Here is a 13,275-nt window from a genome sequence, read left to right on the forward strand (position 1 = left end):
TATTCACACCCTCTAGCAGAGACAAGAGGATTCCCTTAAACTCTGGGACAAATAAACCATAAGATCATGGATTTAGAGCTGGGAGAGACTTCAGAGGGCATCAAGTCCAACCCCGACATTTTACAGATAAAAACATTGAAACCCACAGAGGTTAAATTGACTTGCTCAGAGACTCTGCTAGTCAGGGTCTGAGGTGGGATATGAACTCTATCTACCGAACAGTGCTGCTTTGAACCCTGTGCAACCTCACAGCCAGATAGGAACATGCCCACTGATCATAAGGAAAGGATGAATAAAAAATCATGTATTAATTGATTACTGGGGGCTCAGCACTGAGGACACATCCTCTGCTCTCCAGGAGCTTGCATTCTGAAAAAGAGAGATAACACACAGAAGTAGTTTCAGTTTGAGTAGATGCAAAGTTCCCAGAGGTTCTTAGGATGTAGGGGGTGAAGAAAAGGGTAATTATCTTCTTTAATGTCATTTCCATTTATTAAAAACCACATTTGGCAGTTTGGTGGTGAGGTGGATAGGATGCTAGGCCTGGAGTTAGCAAGACCTAAGTTCAAATCCAGATTCAGACACTTACTGGCTGTGTATCCCTGGGCAAGTCATTTAACTGCTGTTTTCCTCAGTTTCCTCAACTGTAAAGTGGAAATGATAATAATAGTACCTACCTCCCAGGTTTGTTGTGAAGATCAAATGAGTTAATATTTATAAAGCTCTCAGCACAATGCCTACCTAGCACATAGTAGGTGCTTAATAAATGCATGTTTCCTTCCTTCCTATTTCTGATATTGAACTATTTGGTGGAACCAGGGATTTGGGCACCAAGAACTTTCTTTTCTGGGTCTTCAGTAGCTGTGGCTGCTGAGGAGGTAGGGACTGCAGTACCTAAAGAGGCAATGATCAAGTCTCATCTCCCCAAGAGTTGCTTGCCTGGATGGTGGCTATGGGACCAGGGTGGAAGTAAAGACATTGATATATGACAGAGAAGAGAGAACAGCAGGCAGTCAGGGTAGATGGTGGCAGGGCTGCTGGCCTCTTCTCCACAGAGGAATCATAACATACTTTATTTGGCATATCCCTTTATATTTTCTAAAGTAACTTCACAAATGAGATAGGTTATCTCATTTGGTTCTTATAATCATCTAATAATGTAGGCAGAGATCATTAGACCTACCTTACAGAACTGAGACCCAGAGATGTTGAGTAACTTGTCCAAGGTAAGCAGATAGTAGTAGTAGTAGGCTTCCACCAGTCGCGGACGACCATGGATCAGTGCCTTGAAGAGCCACAGGCCACAGTGTGGCTGTGCAGTCCAATACGGGAGCTGCAGCTCCTGCCGCAACGAGGACATCGGAAAACTGCGCCCTCTGTTGCCCATCAGTTCCTGCGTCTCATTCGTTTTTCTTCCTCCCAAGCTTGAAGGGCCATCTCAGCTGTGCGCAAGCTGCTCCTTAGTACTGAACTCCATCAGGCACAGTCCTTGGCCATCTCCTCCCATCCGCCGATGTCTATTCCCAGAACCCTCAAGTCTCGCTTGCATACATCTCTGTAGCAAAGCTGGGGGTGTCCAGCAGGTATTTGGCCTGAGGTTAACTTGCCATAGAGTAGGTCTTTAGGAATGCACCCGGGGCAGCTAGATGGTGCAGTGGATAAGCACCAGCCCTGGATTCAGGAGTACTTGAGTTCAAATCCGGCCTCAGACACTTGCTAGCTGTGTGACCCTGGGCAAGTCACTTAACCCCAATTGCCTCACCAAAAAAATAAATAAATAAATAAATAAAAATATTTAAAAAAAAAAAAAAAGGAATGCACCCGTCTTGCATGTCCAAGGTCACACAGCTAAAAAATGGCAGAACTGGGACTCGAATCGATGACTCCTAATTTCCAGTTCAATTGTTTTGCTGCTATACTCCACTGCTTTCCCAAATAGTGGCCATTCAGTCTTCATTTGTGAAAACCTTAGCATTAAGTTATTTTTTACTCAGAATCATGCCAAATGTTGATACAGTTTGGAGATCGGTGCCTCAGCTCATTTATTTTCTTACCATGAATCTTGTGACTTTTCTATTATCTCTCACTTTGTAGGCCTCTTGACTGCCCTTGTGATGGGTTAGTAAGGGAAAAGTTGATGGGACAAGCTAAGCACCTTTTATAAGTCCAGCTATTTCCTTCTTCCCCAAACAGCAGCAGTAGCACATTAATGTCTATTCTGAGTGAGCTGAATTATGCATGGTGGGCCTTTCCCCTTGGGAAAGAATCTTCAAAGCTCTGATTTTTCTTACATTCTTTTGCTGTGTCCAAACCAGTTTTATATCAAAATAGACCCCATGAAGACTGTGCACTGTCTTCCCCGTGAGTTTTTTGGTTAATTCTTACATATGGCCAAAGTGTGACTCCAAAAACTTCTGTCTGCCATCTAGCTAGACTGGGGAACTCATTCAATTCCAATCAGCCCATGGTACCTCTAGAAAATACATTTTCAATCTGCCTTTTCCTCCTAGTGCACAGGAAGGCCAAAGTCCATCTCTACTAGATGTTCTTGATGAGACCAAGGCAAATCATTCTAGCAGTTCTACTAATCAAGAAAGATCTCAGACATGAGCCAAGCAATGGACTGAGATGGAATCTAAATACAAACTTTGTTTTCAGAGAGGAAGCTCTGCCCTGTCCTTACCAGAGGTTATGTTCTTGTACATTCTGAACTTTGCTTTTAGAGGAAAAAGGCAAATGACAAGAATACACTCTCATAAAGGGTATTTCATTAGAAAAGCATATAATTGGAAAATGTTTATGTATAATAAGATATGTGCGTATACATATACGCGTACATATACATATATGCATATGCATACACATACATATGCGTATGTGTATGCTTATACATATACATATACATATACATATATATATACATATACATATACATATATATTGGGGAGGATCAGAATCAGTGCAGATTAGTTCCTCTTCCCTATACCTCTCACAGCTATTAAGTCAATAATTGATCAAAGGTCACAGATTTAGAGCTAGAAGGGACCCAAATAGCCATCCTCAGGGCTCTCCAGCTACTAATGCCTCCTTCACCCAATTATGTTGTATTTCTTTTGTAAATACACTTTATATAGTTATTTGTTTTCTCTCCACCTTATAATGGAAACTCCCCAAGGGTATTTTTGTTGCTATATTCCCAGTCCTAGCACAATGCCTGGCACATGGGACTTATTGAATTTGTGATGATTGATTAATTGATTGGTCTAGTCTGACTTCTCCATTTTAAAGTTGAGGAGACTGATGCCCAGAAAGGAGAAGTGATTTCTTAGGTCACACAGGTCAGGATTAATGGCAAAGTCAGGATTAAATCCTATGTCTCTTGGCTCCCAGTTAGTTCGATGCTTTCCCCACTGAACCCTAGGAGTCCAAGGCAACTTCATAGCCAGATTAAAAAAATGTGCAAATAATCATAACATACCCTTTATTTGCTTATCCCTTTATGTATGTATGTATGTATGTATGTATGTATATATATATATATAAATATAAATATATATAAAATTTTTTTGGCAAGGCAATGAAGGTTAAGTGCCCAGGGTCACATAGCTAGTAAGTGTCAAGTGTCTGATGCTGGATTTGAACTCAGGTCCTCCTGAATCCAGAGCCAGTGCTTTATCCACTGCACCACCTAGCTGCCCCGCCCCTTTATATTTGTTAAAGTTTCTTCACAAATGAGATTTATTACCTGATTTGGTCATCATCACAACCTTATAAGGTATTCAGGGATTTCTAGTCCCAATTTACAGTTGAGAAAACTGAGGCCCAGGGAGATTAAGTGGCTTGCCCAACAGTATTCCATAGAATCTTAGAATTTCATAGCTGGGAGGATCTCAGTCCTCTCATTTTACAGAAGAAGAAACTGAGGCTTGGAGAGAGGACAAGTCTGGTTCACAACCACCTAAGTAATTAATTGGCAATCAGTGGAACTGGAAGACTCGGGGTTCACCTCTCAGTTCACTGCTTTTCCTACCACAATTCTTTGCCTCACACTGCCACACACTTGACGGTCCCTCAGTCACCAGCTGATAAACACGTCCTGATGTAGCTTTTGTGCTGTTCTAACAGTGCAGATGGCAGACGAGTAGAGCAGGCAACCCTGAACGTTTTCTGTTAAACTGTGCCTGACACAAGGCCTGAAAATAAGACTGCAGCTCAGAATGGAATCCATGCTTCTCCACAGGCCCAGGAAACCACTGGGATTGTTGGCTTAAGAGAGCCATGAGTGGGCCAGTGTTGTCAGGAGCTGCTTTGGGTCCCTGACCATCTGCACTGTGAGGGGGGACATGTGAGGTAATTAGAAGACCCAAGTCCTCTCAGGTCTTGTGTCCTACCTCTATCACCCACTAAGAAAATCACCTTGGGCAAATCATTCCCTCTCTTAGCTTAAAGGAGCTATGTCGATTGAACGTTAAAGGCCTTTCCAACTCTGAAATGCTTTGAGTATCAGCTTCTTCATCCACAAAATGGGGATAATATTGCATGGTCTACCCCATAAGGGTTGGTTTGTTTGTTTTTGAAGATGAAATGAGAGGCTGTATTTGAAAGCATTTTGAAAGCTATACAGGATTATATAGATGGAAGATCTTCATTTAAAAATAATAATGTGGTAATGTGTTATGTTTGAAAATTAAAGTAAACTGAGAGACAATGGCCTGAGCATGATCCATTTATTAGTTAGGCTAGCAATGACCAATAAATTGGATCTATGACCTCTCAATAACCCAAGACCCTGAGGTAGATCTTACTAGCCTTCCCATAGTTTGGGGAAGTACAAGAGAACAAAAAATAGAGTTGGGTAAGTGGGGAAAACAATGTGATTGGTTATAGTGTAGACAGCATCATGATTGGTTGGAAATTGGGAATGAGGGGCTAGCAACAACTCCCTCCTTCCCTCCTGTGACTAAGAAGTGTTTACTATTTGAGTCCACTTACACAGTTAGAGAGTGGACCAGACTTCCTTGGATAACAAACCAGACATCCTTAAAGGATAGTTTAGCGGTGTAAAGATTCTAGACCAGACTCCCTGGTGTCTACTTGCCTCCTTCAAAGGTAACAGATTTCCTTGACACAAGAATAGAAGAGTGATTAACAGGAGAACTGTATTTCTAAACCTAACTCCTTACAGGACAGCTGAATTCCTGAACTAAGTTCAGATAAAAAGAATCATGACTTGGGCAGTTACAGGACAAAATCAATTACTTGTAAATAGGATCAATTAAAAATAGAATCAATCTGATCATTTCAAATAATAGTAATAGCTAGCATTTATACAGTGCCTTAGGGTTTGCCAGGCACTCTGGATACATTATCTCATTTATTCCTCACAATAACCCTGTAAGTGAGGTGCAAGTATTTCCCCATCTTACAGATGAGGAAAATAAGGCTTACCCAGAGTCACACAGCCAGAAAGTGTCTGAAGCAAGGATTTGAATTCGTATCTTCTTGACTCCAAGTTCCACGCTTTGTCCTCTGCATCACCTAACATGGCTCCTCTTTAAACACAACACGCATTTTGAAGTGTTGAAGATTTTACCTCTACTATAAAGGCAAAGGGCAGCTTGATAGAGAAGCTAGGGCACTAAACCTCAAGACAAGAAGACCTGGGTTCAAATCCCTGCTTCTATAATTACTATGAGTCCCTGGACAAGTCTCTTTGTCTCAGTTTCCTCATTTGTAAAAATGAAGGAGTTGGATTCAAATCCTTCCAATTCCAAATCTATAATCCCAAAAGGATTTGCCAATGACATAAAGTAATTATTTTCAAATAAACATAATATGTAACTGCTATGACCCTCCCTCCTTGGTTTTTTTTTTCAATTTCATCTTCTTGCTTGTTCTGCCACCAAGCCTTAACCAGAGCCATCCAGCCTATTTGGTATCATAATGCCGTGCCTCCTTTCTGATCACCTTGCCCTATTATTCACCCTCCCAAAGTCACCTGAATGAGCTAGAGGTGATGGAAGTTAGGGAAGTATGTTCTCTAGACTGGTTCTTGTACATCTGCATCAAAGTAATAGTGTAGAGGGGCTAATCATCCTGCTCATTTACTACCCAGTGATGTGTTCCATTGAAGAGCAGCATAACACAGTTAGATGAGTACTGGATTGGGAATCAGATACCCAGCTCGCCATGTTTTTCATGGGTCACTTGGGGGAAATCATTTAACCTCTCTGGTCTTCAGTTTCCTCTTCTATAAAATGAAGGAGCTGGAGTAGATGACCTCTAAGGTCCCTTCCAGCTCTGAATCTACATTGATGTGGATGAAACCACCACAAGTTCATATCACAACCCTTCCCCACCTCCTCAACCCTGTGCAAGTCATGTTTATGTCCTCCCATAGATCCTCCATGGAATCTCCCCAGTGAATGGAACCCTTCCTCTATGCTTTTCTGTTTTGTGGATGCCTGTGAGGATACTTCAGGATCCAGGCTATATTCCTCACTCTTGCTCCTTGAGCTGTCCTTTCCAACCATACATTTCCTTAATGATATCCCTTGTGCCACTTCTTGCACATAGGTAACCATTGGAAATGTGTTCCAGCTTACATGTATCCTCTGTGCATCCCTATTATATCACCCTTTGTGTCACCAACAATTTGATTCTTAGGAGATTGCATCGTCCCAGCATTTGTCACCATCATCAGAAGAGAGGAGTTTTGTGTTAGGAAGCTGCTTGGAATGACTAAAAACACTATATAGTTTCCCAAGTAAAATACAGCTTGCCCTTTAACTCCTATTCAATTTTGGGCCCAATTCATTATCTCTCTGCATTGCCTGTACCATCTATGAGTAATACTGTTCTAACTTTATAGCCCAAACATCCAGATGCATGGCAGAGTCTAAACAACGGGCATTTTTCATCCATTTGGTTTGAGTTATGGATCAAAGGCACTCATGGCATAGGGGATACAGGGCTCACTTCAGAGTCAGGAAGATCTGAATTCAAGTACTATATCCAATACACAGATGTGTGATCCCAGCGAAATCACTTAACCTCTCAGTGCCCCCACACAACTCTCTAAGACTATAAGTTGCAGAGCAGGTATTGATCATCTTTAATAAAAGGCATTCTCGGGGGCAGCTAGGTGGTACAGTGGATAAAGCACTGGCCCTGGATTTAGAAGGACTTGAGTTCAAATCCGACCTCAGACACTTGACACTTACTAGCTATGTGACCTTGGGCAAGTCACTTAACTCTTATTGCCCCACCAAAAAAAATTTAATTAATTTAAAAAATAAAATAAAAGGCATTTTTTTACCCAGAGTTCCCTAAGTTGTTAAAAGCATAGGTCCAGTCAAAAACAATTCAAAAATCATGGATCTCTATTGTTCTGGGGCTTGATGAAGATCAGCAAAACATCATCCACAAACAGAAGTTTAAATAATATAATCTAAAACTCTTAGAAAACCAATATGGTGGCTACCTGTTAAATTAATCAGTCAACAAACATTAAGCACTTACTATGTGCCATATACCATACTTTGAGGACTTTATAAGTGGTCCTTTTTGTCATTTTTAAAATGTTTATTCAAACCTGAAGTAGAAAATTCTGTTTTGGGGGGCAGCTAGGTAGTATAGTAGATAAAGCACTGGCCCTGGATTCAGGGGTACCTGAGTTCAAATGTGACCTCAGATACTTGACACTTACTAGCTGTGTGACCCTGGGCAAGTCACTTAACCCTCATTGCCCTGAATTTACCAGAAAAAATATTCATTTTTTTAAAATGGCACATTTCCCCATAACTTGTATTAGGCCATGGGCCAACTAGGGATGCCAGATAATTCTCACTCTGAGAATCCATGCAATGACCCAGATAAGGGATATCCGGTCAGTGTGGTGGACTGGAAAGAGGACCAGGTTTGGATTCAGAAAACCTGGGTTCAAGTCTTGTTTATTCCACTTAATAGCTATGTGACCTGAGCCAAGTCGATGTCTTTTCTGGTCCTTGGTTCTCTCATTTTGTAAAATAATCTCTTTCAGCTCTGCAGTTCTGTGCTACTGTAAACCTGTAATCCCATGTCATCCTCTTCCTCAGTAAATGGGACTTTAGCTAAATCCCTTAACTTTTTTAGGCCCCATTTTCCTGTGGAATAGGAACACTATCTGACTCCTACAACTCAACTCTCTCTCCTCTCCTCTCCTTTCCTCTCCTCTCTTCTCTTCCCTCTCTTCTCCATTCCTCTCCTCTCCTTCCCTCCCTCCCCTCCCCTCCTCTTCCCCTTCTCTCTCTCTCTCTCTCTCTCTCTCTCTCTCTCTCTCTCTCTCTCTCTCTCTCTCTCTCTCTCTCTCTCTCCCTCCCTCCCTCCCTCGGATGATGTTGGGAAGACCATTGGGTCTGTAAAGCATTTTGAATGAGACTACAAGAATCAACTCTAAAATATTATTTTGCCCTAGCTCATACTTCAGAATATTTGTGATATCATTGGTCTGAGTATCCCTTCCACCAATGCATAAAGTAGTCTTTTCACACCTTAATGGACAGTGTTTAATTAGTGAGACAAAAACAATCCCTTGCCTAGTGGGTGGCCTTCTGGTGATGGGCCTCTCAGAATTTGGCTAGGCCGGTCCTCAGATAACAGACAAAGCAGCCGCCTGACTCAAGCATCTGCCCACTCAGAGGCTTTCTAGAGAAGTCAGAATGTGATCCACTGGCATAATTTTTTTTTTTTTAGTGAGGCAATTGGGGTTAAGTGACTTGCCCAGAGTCTCACAGCTAGTAAGTGTTAAGTGTCTGAGGCCGGATTTGAACTCAGGTCCTCCTGAATCCAGGGGGCATAACTTTTGAGAACCAGCATTGTTTCTATGGCACAATGAGGTATCAGAGAACAACTTATACTATAGGAACAACTCTGGAGTCATAAATGTAGGAATGAAGGTACTTTCAAGGTCATTGGTTTATAGGATCAAAGCCCTAGACCTGGAATAGACCTTGGAGACCAGTACATCAGTAAGTCATAACCATTTCATAAGGACCTGCTATGTGCCAGGCATCATACTAAGCACTGGGGATAGAGAGAAAGACAAAAGACAGTCCAAACTCCTTTTACATATAAGGAAAGTGAGGCCGAGAGAAATTATGTGACTTGCCCAGGGTCTCTTTCTGCTAGTGCCTGAGATGGAATTTGAATTCAGATCTTCCTGACCCTAAAGTCCATTGTCTTATTCATGATGCTATACCGCCTCTCTTCGTGTACTCCAACCCTCTAATCTTCAGTTGAGGAAACAGACCCAGAGTGATTGGGCCAGAGATTTACCCAAGTTCGTGCAGGTTATAGATGGCAGAACCAGGTTTTGAACCCAGATCCTCTGGCTACAAGTAAACATTCCTTCCTCTGCACCATGATAATAACAGGCATCATAGTGATATATTTAAATTGCTATTACAGTACAGGGGTGGGGGGCAGTCAGGTGTTGCAGTGGATAGAGAGCTGCGCCTGGAGTCAGGAAGACTCATCTTTCTGAGTTCAAATCCAGCCTCAGACGCTTACTAGATGTGTGACCCTTGGCAGCTCACTTAACCCTCTTTGTTTCAGTTTCCTCATCTATAAAATGAGCTGGAGAAGTAAATGACAAACCACTCTAGTGTCTTTGCCAAGAAAACCACAGATGGGGCTGTGAGGAGCTGGACACAACTGAAAAAGGACTGAACAACAAAAGTTACAGCACAGAATTAAAAGTCTTGAAAACAGGAGGGCAGCTAGGTGGTGCAGTGGATAAAACACGGGCCCTGGATTCAGGAGGACCTGAGTTCAAATCTGGCCTCAGACACTTGACACTTACTAGCTGTGTGACCCTAGGCAAGTCACTTAACCCCAATTCCCTGACCAAAAAAACAAAAACAAAAAACAAAAGAAACGGAGGGCCCTGGAAGCCCATTGTTAAATTTTTAATGCAAGCATTTACACCCTAGAAGTCAGTGAAAACTACAAATCAGAACTTGATGTACTTACTGTTTTGTTGATTGTCTAAACTTAAGAAAGAGATGGAGAAAATGTTAATAATTAAGTTTAAGGGCAGCTAGGTGGCACAGTGGATAGAGCACTGGCCCTGGATTCAGAAGGACCTGAGTTCAAATCTGGCCTCAGACACTTGACACTTACTAGCTATGTGACACTGGGCAAGTGACATAACCCTTATTGCCCCGCCCCCCAAATTCATTTTAAACCTAAAAGGATGTCATGAGAACGCTTTTTTTTTTAGAGGCAGTTGTTGAACATTTACCAACACACCCCAGCCTAGAGGTCACCTCATCTAACTGACAATCCAGACAAGGACACTTCAGATTTTGGTCACAATTCAGTTTTATTCTTATTCCTTTCAAAAATATAAGCACACGTTCTATCTGTTGTTGTCATCTTTAGAAAATAAAATCAATAATAAATACCAAATTGGGAGAGGCAATGAAATTTACCTGCAATAGAATCTTCAGAGCATTCAAAGAGAAGGCAGTTATGTTTGACATGTTCAATTTAAGCTGCCATAAAAGAAAACAATCGTTCTCCCCCTGTTGAGGACAAAGCATTGAAACAATACTAACAGAGACAAATAAAAATGTCAAGGAGTTGAGGTCTTCTGGATAAGTTACCATTTCCTGACATGACGCTAACAAAGTCTAAGATTTACCTGTCTCGATTTCTACATCAATATCACCTTTTCCCTTTATCATTGTTACAAGTTTAATGCCGTAGCTGTTAAAACAATGGGGTCCTAGAAGACCAGGGACATTACAGTGGGGTGCACAGCTTTAATGGCAAAATTTCTGTCTTGGGGTTTTTTGGGGGGGTATGGATCTGTGGTTTTTTATTCAATTTAGGGAAGTCCAGGAGAGGAAATTTACCAGAGAAGATTATCAGTTTATAGTCTTAGAAAATAATCTAGGGACATGAGGAAATTAAGTGACTTGCCTGGTGTCACATAGTCACATATGTCAGAAGCAAGATTTAATCTCAGCTCTTTCCCAAGTCAGCTTTCTATCCTCTATTCTACAATCCTTCCACATATTCCTTCAAAACCTATCTGCCAAGAAAAGCTACAATGAATCTGCAAAGAAAGGAGAAAAACAAAAGAACTATTTCTTGGCAAGAAAACACTTACATTTCTTAGCCACAGTTACTTTTTTCTTCTGAAAATCAGACTCCCTTAAAAAGCAATATCAGGCAATCAGATGTTTTATTTTTTATTTCTATTTTTCTTGGAGGTAATCTGAGTTAAGTGACTTGTTCAGGGTCATATAGCTAGCAAGTGTCTAAGGTTGCATTTGAACTCAGGTCCTCCTGACTCCAGGGCTAGTGTTCTATCCACTGCATCATCTATTTGCCCCAGTTATTTTTTTTTTTTAGCAACAAACATTTATTTTATTTTTTCAAGTTACATGTAAGGGTAGTTTTCAACATTCATTTTCATAAGATTTAGAGTTCCAAATTTTTCTCCCTCCCTCCCTCCCTTTCCTCCCCCCTCCACAAGATCACAACCAGGTTATATATGTATAATCCACAAGTGTTCTTTTTATCAGTTCTTTCTATGAGGATGAATAGTAAACTTCCTCATTAGTTCTTTGGGATTGTCTTGGATCATTGAATTGCTGAGAGCAGTTAAGTCATTCACATTTGCTCATTGAACAATACTGCTGTCACTATGCACAATGTCCTCCCAACTCTGCTCACTTCACTGTACATCAGTGTTCATTAGTCTTTCCAGGTTTTTCTGGGATCATCCTGTTTGTCATTTCCTATAGCACATGACCATTCCACCACAATCATACAGCACAGCTTCTTCCATCATTCCTCAATTGATGGACATTCCCTTGATTCTCAATTCCTAGCCTCCACCAAGAGTTGCTATAAATATTTTTTGTACAATTTTCCCCCTTTTCACTATTGTTAACTCTTTCCCTTCCATCTTATTCCCTTCCCCATGATATTTATTCTATTTTCCATCTTCTTTCATCCTATCACTCTTCAAAAGGATTTGCTTCTGTCTATTTCCACCCCCCCCAACTCTGCCCTTCCTTCTTTTGCCCCTCTCTCTTTATTCCCTTCCCCTCCTATTTTCCTGCAGGGTTAGAGAGATTACTCCACCCAATTGAGGATGTATGTTATTCCCTCCTTGAGCCAACTCTGATGAGTTTAAGGTCTTTGAGCCTTTTCTGAAGAGTGTAAAATTCATTTACTGCCCTGTTCCTCTCCCATCTCTTCCCCCACTCCATAAGCCTTTTCCTGTTTCTTTCATGTAGGGTTTCACCTCTGCCCTTCCCCCTCCCCCAGTGCATTCCCTTCACCCCTCAATTTAACCCTAAGGATGTCATCATGGGGCAGCTAGGTAACACAGTGGACAAAGCACCACCCCTGGACCCAGGGGGATCCCAGCCAAAACCCAACCTCAGACACAAGACAGTAACCCACTGTACAGTCCCAGGTATGTCCTCCAACTCCAATTTTTTATGGTTCTCTAGGGTCTTGTATTTGAAAGTCAAATTTGCCATTCAGTCCAGGTCCTTTCATCACAAATATCTGAAAGTCTTCTTTTTCATTAAAGTCCCAATTTTTCCGCTGACAGATTATACTGAGTTTTGCTGGGTAGGTGATTCTTGGTTGTAATCCCATTTCCTTTGCCCTCTGGAATAACATATTCCATGCCCTCCAGTCCTTTAATGTAGAAGCTGCTAGACCCTGTGTTATCCTGACTGGTTGCCCCAGTTATTTTAATAACATATAACTCCTTCCTACCCCCACCAAACATATACTCTTCCCAAGTACAGACTGACCTGATATAAAGAATGTTGGTTAATGGATTGGTGTCAAATGGATTGAGGTCTCTAGTAGAGTGTCCTAGGGATCTGTTCTCGGCCCCAAGCTATTCAACACTATTATCAATGACTGGGATGAAAACATATCTAGTCTATTTATTAAATTTACAAATTTAGATAAAGCTGGGAGGAATAATTAACACATTGGAAGACAGAATGAGGATCAAAAAAGATCCCAACAGTCTAGAACAAGGTGAAATTTAATAAAGATAAGTATTAATCCCTGTACTTATATTTTTTTTTCCTGGAGAGGCAATGAGGGTTAAGTGACTCGCCCAGGGTCACACAGCTAGTAACTGTCAAGTGTCTGAGGCTGGATTTGAACTCAGGTACTACTGAATCCAAGGCCAGTGCTTTATCTACTGTGCCACCTAGCTGCCCCCCAATTTTTTTTTAAATCAAAAGCACA

General features: G+C 41.3%; 1 protein-coding gene across 2 annotated transcripts in view; it reads left to right on the top strand.

Annotated features, from left to right (window-relative positions):
* Positions 1–13,275, top strand: part of STK32A (serine/threonine kinase 32A) — a 173,620-nt gene that overhangs the window by 111,105 nt on the left and 49,240 nt on the right. The window lies entirely within an intron of this gene.

This window comes from Dromiciops gliroides, chromosome 2 (assembly GCF_019393635.1).
Source record: "Dromiciops gliroides isolate mDroGli1 chromosome 2, mDroGli1.pri, whole genome shotgun sequence".
NCBI lineage: Eukaryota > Metazoa > Chordata > Mammalia > Microbiotheria > Microbiotheriidae > Dromiciops > Dromiciops gliroides.